At 40.1% G+C, this 11,962-nt stretch overlaps 1 pseudogene; it reads right to left on the bottom strand.

The window, feature by feature from the left end:
- Positions 1-210: 210 nt before the first annotated feature.
- Positions 211-885, bottom strand: LOC149750766 (small ribosomal subunit protein uS8 pseudogene; annotated as a pseudogene).
- Positions 886-11,962: the final 11,077 nt, after the last annotated feature.

Raw genomic sequence — 11,962 nt, forward strand, 5'->3', positions numbered from 1 at the left:
ACAAAGCTACAATATTTACTGTCTGGCCCCCTGCAGAAAAAGTTTGTTCACCCCTGTATTAGACCGCTGCTACTCAAAATGAGGTTCCCCAAGCCAGCAGTCTCAGCATCACCTGGGAGCTTGTCCGACCTTCACTTGGAACTACTGACTCAGAACCTGCTTTTTTTTTCCCCATTGAGGCATTTTATTTGCATTGTATGTATTACATCCCTAGAAAAAGAATCACAAGATTTTCCCTCCCGTGTGTTTTCGTCTCGCTTCTTCGTGGTTCATGCTGCCGGCTAAGGTTATCAGTATAATGAAACAAAACTGTCTGGATGGGAGCAGGTTATTCTGCCATTTTTCTAGATCTTTGAGGTGTATATCAAATATGGGGCTGATCTCCACACTTGTGTAACCTGCCTGTGAGGTTCACGACAATTTTCCAAGCCCTGTGATCATCAGTGATTTCAAATTGGCCAATATAACCACGCTTCATCATCACAGCTAGAAACTGGACGATGGTTTTGGAGCACAGCCTAATAAGAACCTAGCATTTGCCTTTCTTTTTGGCATTGTTGATGCTCTTGAGAATATCAGGCAGGACATTCATGTGCACCATTATGATGGCACAGAAAGATGGCAGGCAGAACCTGCATTTTAACAAGAGCCCTAGGTGACTTGGAGGCACGTTAAGGTTTGAGAAGCACTATATTAAACTCCTCAGTGGCACAATCAATATTATTGAAACTTTTGTTTCACACAAGCCCCCTTTAACCCGTGGGACATGATGCAATCTCCCAGGCACATTAGACTAGTGTGCCACCATCTCAGGATTCCATTCAGTGATGTTTCTTTGGACTGTGTCAGGGCAGAGTATCATTGCAATCAGCCAGAATCAGTGCAGACAAAGGGATACCTGGCTACGGTTTGTTAGGTACCTACTCATTCATTCAATTATAACAAGTATTTATTGAGGGCACACTCTGTGCCAGGCATTGAACTACAAATGGTGAACAAATTGGCCCAGTCTCAGCCCTCACAGCTGTGAGGCTTTCACACATCACCTCACTTAATTCTTCCTATAATCTGTGAGGTGGGGACTTCAATCCCCATGAGTACACTGAGGCTCAGAGAGGTTAATGACTTGCTCAAGCTCATGTGACTGGTGAGTGGCAGAGCTGAAAATAGAACCTATGTCTATCTGACACCACAGTTTATGCTTTTTCCTATGTGGCACTGCTAGACATGGTTCTAGGAGAGTATAATCTAAATTAGGTCTACAGCCAGAGAGCCAGTGTTCTATAGATAAGAAGCAGAGTACTCTTATCTCCCACTTCCCAGATACAGCCAAGGTGATGCTGCAAGATTGGGGAAGGCTGGAAACTAGAGGACCTTCTCTTCAAAGTGGCAGACTTGGCACCTTTATCTGTGAGAAAGACAGATGACTTTGGTTCAATTACTTCTTCCAGACACTTAGAATGAGGGATTCACCTAAGGTCCTAGGGTAGGACAGGAATAGCACTGCCCTGGGGAGAAAAGAGTCAGGGTTAAAGCTTCCTCCTCCAAGAGACTCTCAGGATGAATCCCATTCACTGGTGTCCCCCCTGCCTTTCTGACCCTCCTCTAACCTGTTCTATACATCCCCTCCACTGACCCAGCCCTTCTTCCTTGCCTTGCTTCTCCATCATTCCATTGTACCCTCTTGAACTTCTATTCTGAGACCTACAAATATACCTCTCCTATGTCCCTATATCCTCAACTAGAGGAGAGAGATGAGGTAGGGAGAAGGAGGTGAGAGAGGTGGGAGGGACCACAATGGAGAGAGATCTTTACTGTCTGGCCCCCTTTACTGTCTGGCCCCCCTCTCCACAATGGAGAGAGATCTTGGGCTAGGCCTGGGTAGTGAGGGAAGGGACATGAGGTTGAGGAAGTGGCTGGATAGGGGGAGGGGGAGGGAAGTGCAGGAATGACAGGCATGGAGTAGGGTGCCGTCTGCTGGAGCAGGAGGAAGAAGGCAGTGAGAAGCCTGCAGGGATGAGCGAAAAACAACAGCAAGATTATCATCCCATCCCCATCTCAATAACAGCAACCTTGTGAGATAGGTACTATTACCAACTCTAATTTATAATTGAGGCAACTAATAACTAGATGGATTGGGTAAATGGTTCGAGATCACATGGCTGTAAGTGGTGAAAGCAGATTGAAAACAGAGGCAGGCTGGCTTCAAAATCTGCGCTCTTATCTACCATTTTATATCGTTTCATAAGGGCACCTCACGGAAAGCAGAAAGACGTGTTTCTCTTCAGATATCTCTGGTCCCGGACTAGCCTGCTTGCTTTCATTTCAAGCAGTGCATTTGCATTTTATTAATAAGCAGAAATTAAAAAACAATTACCTCAGTTTATTGTCACAACCTAAATCAAAGCACCCAGCATAAGCAGTGGTTTTTTTTTAAATGAAAAATGTCAAAATTTAAATATCCAAATGTAATAAATTATTGGATTTGTTTTTCTAGCTGATTTCTGGTTCACACTGAAGAAGAATTTATTCTGACACTGTTACAACTTTATGTATCTTGATTTGACCTGTATATAGTTCTCAGTTAACGGATAATACAAGGTTTCCTGGGAGGTGATGAGGATTAATCAGATCAAATGTAAGAAGGACTTCCAACCATTCAGCCCGTTCAGCAGACATGCAATGAGCAGTTCTGGTGTGCTGTGAGCAAGGAAGACAAGGAAGACCAGGGCATCAGCTCTGAGCTGTTCAAAGTGGGCCAGGCAGACCTGCAATTAGAAAGGCTTCAGGGTAGTATGAAGAAGCCTCCAGGAGTTGGAGCAAAGCAGGTGGAAGGAGGGAGCACAAACTGTGCCTGGGCTTGAGGGAAGGCTTTGCTGATGCTGCACAAGGAAGACCCTCTGTCTTAGTCTGTGCTCCCCTAAGTAGCCCCGGAGAAAGCACAAGGAGCTTATTTGAGGGTAATCCCAAGAAGTATGGTGAAGGGGTAGGAAAGTGAGACAGAAAAGGTAAGAAAGCCAATAAAATGTTCATTCACAAGATGGTTACAGCTATGGGCAACTAGGGCTCCATCCTGCTGGGTGCCCTTGGAGGGAATGTGTAGAATGTACCTCCAAATTGTCCCATCAAAGGATGAGGAAGCTGGGGTATTTTCCACCAACGGCCACCCCGCACTGGTTGAGGATTGCTCCTGAGGGTTCTAATTCCCTATCACCTCAGCCTGCTCCCCACATGGGCCAAGTCCTCCTGCAACAAGATAAAGCCTTCAGGCCGAGAGATGCCGGTGTGTGTAGCATAAGGCATCCACAGTCTTCAGAAGCTGCAGGTGCCTCTGGGCTGAGCCAAGGGCACATAGATGGAGCACCAATACCTTTGGTTACACCCTCAATTAATGTTTGTTTGTTTGTTTGTAACATCTTTATTGGAGTATAATCGCTTTACAATGGTGTGTTAGTTTCTACTTTATAACAAAGTGAATCAGCTATACATATACATATGTTCCCATATCTCTTCCCTCTTGCATCTCCCTCCCACCCTCCCTATCCCACCCCTCTAGGTGGTCACAAAGCACCAAGCTGATCTCCCTGTGCTATGCGGCTGCTTCCCACTAGCTATCTATTTTACGTTTGGTTGTGTATATATGTCCATGCTACTCTCTCAGTTCGTCCCAGCTTCCCCTTCCCCCTCCCCGTGTCCTCAAGTCCATTCTCTACGTCTGCATCTTTATTCCTGTCCTGCCCCTAGGTTCATCAGAACCCTTTTTTTTTTTTTTAGATTCCATATATATGTGTTAGCAAACAGTATTTGTTTTTCTCTTTCTGACTTACTTCAATCTATATGACAGGATCTAGGTCCATCCACCTCACTACAAATAACTCAATTTCGTTTCTTTTTATGGCTGAGTAATATTCCATTGTATATATGTGCCACTTCTTCTTTATCCGTTCATCTGTTGATGGACGCTTAGGCTGCTTCCGTCTCCTGGTGATTGTAAATAGAGCTGCAATGAACATTTTGGTACATGACTTTTTTTGAATTATGGTTTTCTCAGGGTATATGCCCAGTAGTGGGATTGCTGGGTCGTATGGTAGTTTTATTTTTAGTTTTCTAAGGAACCTCCATACTGTTCTCCATAGTGGCTGTATCAATGTACATTCCCACCAACAGTGCAAGAGGGTTCCCTTTTCTCTATACCGTCTCCAGCATTTACTGTTTGTAGATTTTTTGATGATGGCCATTCTGACCGGTGTGAGGTGATACCTCACTGTAGTTTTGATTTGCATTTCTGTAATCATTAGTGATGTTTAGCATCCTTTCATGTGTTTGTTGGCAATCTGTATATCTTCTTGGGAGAAATATCTATTTAGGTCTTCTGCCCATTTTTGGATTTGGTTGTATGTTTTTTTGATATTGAGCTGCATGGGCTGCTTGTAAATTTTGGAGATTAATCCTTTGTCAGTTGCTTCATTTGCAAATATTTTCTCCCATTCTGAGGGCTGTCTTTTCATCTTGTTTATGGTTTCCTTTGCTGTGCAAAAGCTTTGAAGTTTCATTAGGTCCCATTTGTTTATTTTTGTTTTTATTTCCATTTCTCTAGGAGGTGGGTCAAAAAGGATCTTGCTTGTCACAAAGAAAGAAAACTACAGGCCAATATCACTGATGAACATACATGCAAAAATCCTCAACAAAATACTAGCAAACAGAATCCAACAGCACATTAAACGGATCATACACCATGATCAAGTGGGGTTTATTCCAGGAATGCAAGAATTCTTCAATATACGCAAATCAATCAATGTGATACACCATATTAACAAATTGAAGGAGAAAAACCATATGATCATCTTAATAGATGCAGAAAAAGCTTTTGACAAAATTCAACACCCATTTATGATAAAAACCATGCAGAAGGTAGGCAAAAAGGGAACTTTCCTCAACATAATAAAGGCCATATATGACAAACCCACAGCCAACATCGTCCTCAATGGTGAAAAACTGAAACCGTTTCCACTAAGATCAGGAACAAGACAAGGTTGCCCACTCTCACCACTATTATTCAACATAGTTTTGGAATTTTTAGCCACAGCAATCAGAGAAGAAAAGGAAATAAAAGGAATCCAAATCAGAAAAGAAGAAGTAAAGCTGTCACTATTTGCAGATGACATGATACTATACATAGAGAATCCTAAAGATGCTACCAGAAAACTACTAGAGCTAATCAATGAATTTGGTAAAGTAGCAGGATACAAAATTAATGCACAGAAATCTCTTGCATTCCTATACACTAATGATGAAAAATCGAAAGTGAAATTAAGAAAACACTCACATTTACCATTGCAACAAAAAGAATAAAATATCTAGGAATAAACCTACCTAAGGAGACAAAAGACCTGTATGCAGAAAATTATAAGACACTGATGAAAGAAATTAAAGATGATACAAATAGATGGAGAGGTATACTATGCTCTTGGATTGGAAGAACCAACATTGTGAAAATGACTCTACTGCCCATAGCAATCTACAGATTCAATGCAATCCCTATCAAACTACCACTGGCATTTTTCACAGAACTAGAACAAAAAATTTCACAATTTGTATGGAAACACAAAAGACCCCGAATAGCCAAAGCAATCCTGAGAATGAAAAATGGAGCTGGAGGAATCAGGCTCCCTAACTTCAGACTATACTACAAAGCTAGAGTAATCAAGACAGTATGGTACTGGCACAAAAACAGAAATATAGCTCAATGGAACAGGATAGAAAGCCCAGAGATAAACCCACGCACATATGGTCACCTTATCTTTGATAAAGGAGGCAAGAATATCCAGTGGAGAAAAGACAGCCTCTTCAATAAGTGGTGCTGAGAAAACTGGACAGCTACATGTAAAATAATGAAATTAGAACACTCCCTAACACCATACACAAAAATAAACTCAAAATGGATTAAAGACCTAAATGTAAGGCCAGACACTATCAGACTCTTAGATGAAAACATAGGCAGAACACTCTATGACATAAATCACAGCAATATCCTTTTTGACCCACCTCCTAGAGAAATGGAAATAAAAACAAAAATAAACAAATGGGACCTAATGAAACTTAAAAGCTTTTGCACAGCAAAGGAAACCATAAATAAGACCAAAAGACAACCCTCAGAATGGGAGAAAATAATTGCAAATGAAGCAACTGACAAAGGATTAATCTCCAAAATTTACAAGCAGCCCATGCAGCTCAATAAGAAAAAAAAAAACAAACCAATCCATAAATGGGACAAAGACCTAAATAGACATTTTTCCAAAGAAGATATACACATTGTCAACAAACACATGAAAGAATGCTAAACATCATTAATCATTAGAGAAATGCAAATCAAAACTACAATGAGATATCACCTCACACCGGTCAGAATGGCCATCATCCAAAAATCTACAAACAATAAATGTTGGAGAGGGTGTGGAGAAAAGGGAACCCTCTTGCACTGTTGGTGGGAATGCAAATTGATACAGCCACTATGGAGAACAGTATGGAGGTTCCTTAGAAAACTAAAAATAAAACTACCATACGACCCAGCAATCCCACTACTGGGCATATACCCTGAGAAAACCATAATTCAAAAAGAGTCATGTACCAAAATGTTCATTGCAGCTCTATTTACAATCACCAGGAGACGGAAGCAGCCTAAGTGTCCATCAACAGATGAACGGATAAAGAAGAAGTGGCACATGTATACAATGGAATATTACTCAGCCATAAAAAGAAACGAAATTGAGTTATTTGTAGTGAGGTGGATGGACCTAGAGTCTATCATACAGAGTTAAGTAAGTCAGAAAGAGAAAAACAAATACTGTATGCTCACACATATATATGGAATCTAAGAAGAAAAAAAAAAAGGTCATGAAGAGCCTAGGGGTAAGATGGGAATAAAGACACAGACCTACTAGAGAATGGACTTGAAGATATGGGGAGGGGGAAGGGTAAGGCGTGACAAAGTGAGAGGGGGCATGGACATATATACACTACCAAATGTAAAATAGATAGCTAGTGGGAAGCAGTCGCATAGCACAGGGAGATCAGCTCGGTGGTTTGTGACCACCTAGAGGGGTGGGATAGGGAGGGTGGGAGGGAGGGAGACGCAAGAGGGAAGAGATATGGGAACCTATGTACATGTATAACTGATTCAGTTTGTTATAAAGCAGAAGCTAACACACCATTGTAAAGCAATTATACTCCAATAAAGATGTTAGAAAAAAAAGAAAAGGATCTTGCTGTGATTTATGTCATAGAGTGTTCTGCCTATGTTTTCCTCTAATCAATTAACGTTTGAATGAATGAATAACTGAATCAGAAAATGGAGTTGACATTTGAGCTGGGTCAAGGAATGGAAGCTGAGTGCAGTGGGGCCAGAGTGGGAAGGTAGGACAGACTGCTATAATGGAAAGACATGTTTTAAGTTCAGATGAACATGGATTTAAATCTCAGCTTTACCGTTTCCTGAGTGACCTGGAATATTACATTTAAACTCAACTTTCTCATTTGTAAAATGAGAATAACAATATCTACTTCATAAGTCTGTTGTCAGGATTAAATACAATAGTATCTGTAAAGTTACTGGCATATGGTAGGTGTTCTATACATAGTGGCCAGGATTGCAGTAGGCTGTCACAAAATGGCAGCTACAATTGTTAATCCCTGGGAGCAGGACTGATGCAAGCAAATATTTAGTTCAGGGAGCAAGTGAGCTATGTCTTGGGCATAGTGACCTGTTTAGCTTGGCTAGAGGCTGGAAATACAGGTTGAGGCCTTGCACGTCTTTTTTTTTTTTTCATCTTTATTGGAGTATAATTGGTTTACAATGGTGTGTTATTTTCTGCTTTATAACAAAGTGAATCAGTTATACATATACATATGTTCCCATATCCCCTCCCTCTTGCGTCTCCCTCCCTCCCACCCTCCCTATCCCACCCCTCTAGGTGGTCACAAAGCACCGAGCTGACCTCCCTGTGCTATGCGGCTGCTTCCCACTAGTTATCTATTTTACGTTTGGTAGTGTGTATATGTCCATGCCACTCTCTCGCTTTGTCACAGCTTACCCTTGCACGGCTTTAAGACTCAGCTCAAATGGTACCTCCCCTTCACTTCTCACCACTGCATTCAGCCTTTGCTCCCACCTCCTATTAACACTGCTCTTACTAAGGCCAACTACACCAATTTAACAGTCTATTTCAAAAGGTCCTTTCTTCCCAACTTTAACAAATTATGAAATATCACTGCATGCAAAAGACAACAGAAAATAAAATAATGCTTCTCCATGTGTTCCACTATCCAGTTAAAGAAGTGAATTATTACAATATGTGAAGCCCTCTTGTATCCCTTTTTTCCTCCAATCTTCCTGCTCTTTTCCGGAGCTAACCAAATTCCTGAGTGGATTTAGTATTTAATATTCACGTGTATATTTTTATAATCTTACTACATAAGTATACCAAAGTAATGTATGGTATTATTTTACATATATTCAAACTTTATGTAAGTGGTATCATACTATACTTATCCTTCTGCGACTTTTTTCATTCAACATTCTAGGTTTGAGATTTATCTACATTGGTGTACATCCTCTGCTTTAGTCATTTTACTGCTGTGTAGCATCATTCTAAATGTAACTAGGGACTTACCCGGTGGTCCAGTGGTCAAGAATCCACCTTCCAATGCAGGGGACGTGGGTTCAATCCTTGGTTGGGGAAATAAGATCCCACATACCATGGGGCAACTAAGCCCACATGCCACAACTACTGAGCCCACGCGCCTCAAGTAGAGAGCCCGCGTGCTGTAAACTTCAGAGCCCACGCACCACAACTTAGGGAGAGAAAACCCACACGCCACAACTAGAGAGTAGCCCTGCGCATGGCAACGGAAGGTCCTGACGCAACGAAGATCCCGTGTGCTGCAACTACAAACACAGCCAAAAATAAATTAAAAAGGTAAAAAAATATACAAATGTAACTAATACTTTGAACAAGCACAACATTTGGGAGGTCACGTTAAAGCAGCTTTATTTTTGTTTTCCACTGACCCCTTAAATTTATTCTACAGAGTTACTTCTTCCCTTGCTCCTAGATAAAATTTAGGGTGGGCCCCCTAACTTTTCTGATCACTCTTGGGTAGTGAAAAGTGTTCTGGTCCCTTTAGTTACAAAACACAGTCTCAGAAGGCATTTGAATCTGTGTCATGCAGTGTTTGGTGAGTTCTTTGGAGACTCACCTGCCCACAATGGAGATCTGTCACTGGCATTTCTCTGATGTGGGCAAAAACACCTTTCTCAAATCTGGACAGCCGCATGTAAATCAATGAAGTTAGAACACTCCCTCACACCAAAAATAAACTCAAAATGGCTGAAAGACTTAAACATAAGACATGACACCGTAAAACTCCTAGAAGAGAACATAAGTAATACATTCTCTGACATAAATCACAGCAATGTTTTCTTAGGTCGGTCTCCCAAGGCAATAGAAATAAAAGCAAAAATAAACAAATGGGACCTAATCAAACTTATAAGCTTTTGCACAGCAAAGGAAACCATAAACAAAATGAAAAGACAACCTACAGAATGGGAGAAAATGTTTGCAAATGATGCAACTGACAAGGGCTTAATTTCCAAATTATATAAACAGCTCATACAACTCAATAACAGAAAAACAAACAACCCAATCAAAAAATGGGCAGAAGACCTAAATAGACATTTCTCCAAAGACATACAGATGGCCCATGGGCACATGAAAAGATGTTCAACACTGCTAATTATTAGAGAAATGCAAATCAAAACTACAATGAGGTACAATTTCACACTGGTCAGGATGGTCATAATTTAAAATGTCTACAAATAATAAATGTTGGAGAGGGTGCGGAGAAAAGGGAACCCTCCTACACTGTTGGTGGGAATGTAAGTTGGTACAGTCACTATGAAAAACAATATGAAGATTCCTTAAAAAACTAAAAATAGAGTTGCCATACGATCCAGCAATCCCACTCCTGGAGAAAATATATATCTGGAGAAAACTATAATTCAAAAAGATATGTGCACCCCAATGTTCATAGCAGCACTATTTACAACAGCCAAGACATGGAAGCAACCTAAATGTCCATTGACAGATGAATGGTTAAAGAAGATGTGGTATATATACAATGGAATATTACTCAGCCATAAAAAAGAATGAAATAATGCCATCTGCAGCAACATGGATGGACCTAGAGATTATCATACTAAGTGAAGTAAGTCAGACAGAGAAAGACAAATGCCATATGATATTACTTATATGTGGAATCTAAAATATGATACAAATGAACTTATTTACAAAATAGAAACAGACTCACAGACATAGAAAACAAACTTATGGTTACCAAAGGGGAAAGGGGGTTGAGGGGGATAAATTAGGAGTTTGGGATTAGCAGATACAAAGTACTATATATAAAACAGATGAACAACAAGGTCCTACTATATAGCACAGGGAACTATAGTCAATATTCTGTAATAAACCATAATGGAAAAGAATATGAAAAAGTATGGCTCACACGTGCATTCTTTGCCCAGACCAACTCCTAGAGCACAGGTCCATTCTAACATGATTTCCATACCTCTCCTCTTTCCATCTCCAATTCCCAAGCCTTTTGTTACCCTCAATGTGGTACAAAGTAAAGAATTGAGACTGGTTTTCAAAAATCTTTTTGACAAGTCCTGCATGGTGATTCTCCATTTCACTTTGGAATGAGACTAAAACAGTTCAATTTTAACATCTGTCACATATTTGATAAAGATACTATATTTATCCAGTCTCCTGATTATCATTTAAATCATTTGCAATGTTCTACTCTCATGAATAATGCATCAAGGAATAGTCTTGACTTCTCTTATTCATATCTCACATGTACATATACATGCAATTTTATTTTGCATTTATATCTAAGAGTATAGTTGCTTGACCAGAGGTATGTATATCTTAACTTTTACTAGATATTGTCAGATTGTTCTTCTAGATGGTTTTATGAGTTTTTACTCTCTAGAGCAATGTATGAGAGTTCCAATTTCTCCACATCTCCAAAACTTGCTCTTGCTAGACTTTTAGATTTTAGTCAATTTGATGATGGTGAGGTTCAGGGCAGGCCACCCCCAAATATGCCACTTTGGCATAATGATTATTTTAAATTAAATTGAATTACTTAAGAAACAGCTGATGCAAAAAGGACCCTCGGGGGAACTTCCCCGGTGGTCCAGTTGTTAAGACTCTGTGCTCCCATTGTGGGAGGCCCAGGTTCGGTCCCTGGTCAGGGAACTAGGATCCCACATACTGCAACTAGAGAGCCCACACACTGCAGCTAGAGAAGCCCACACACCGCAATGAAGACCCAGTGCAGCCAAAATAAATAAATAAATAAATAAATAAATAAAAAAGAAGGACACTGTGACCCTCCTTTGTATCCCTACAAACAGAAAGTAAATCTCCCAGGTGAAAGGTACCCACCCTGTACCAGGAGGTAGAGAGAAATCCTCAACATCAGCGATAGAGAATTTAGAGTCAAGAAGGCTGTATAAACAAAGCTTGTTACTTCTTTACTAAATTACTACCCCAAGGCCAAACCTCTTTGTCTTGTCAATTCTTCACAAATTTATTTTTTTTCTGTTTGTTCGTTTTTGTTTTTTGTGTAAAAGGTATAAAATTTGCCTTCTTTGGTCATGTCTTTGGGTCCTATACTTATGAGACCTCTGTATATAAAAAATTAATTTTTTTCTCTGGTTAACTTGTCTTGTGTCAATTTAATTATTAGACCACTCAAAAGAACTAAGAGGAGTAGGGGGAAATTTTCCCCTCCCTGACAATGGTATGTTAACATATTTCACTCTTGTTTTAATTTACATTTTAATTTTCAGATTTATTCATCATTTATTTTGTGGTTAGAACTTTTGGAGTCTTAT

Source organism: Delphinapterus leucas, chromosome 1, assembly GCF_059928025.1.
Source record: "Delphinapterus leucas isolate spDelLeu-1000000601 "Yukka" chromosome 1, BTC_Dleu_Yukka2, whole genome shotgun sequence".
NCBI lineage: Eukaryota > Metazoa > Chordata > Mammalia > Artiodactyla > Monodontidae > Delphinapterus > Delphinapterus leucas.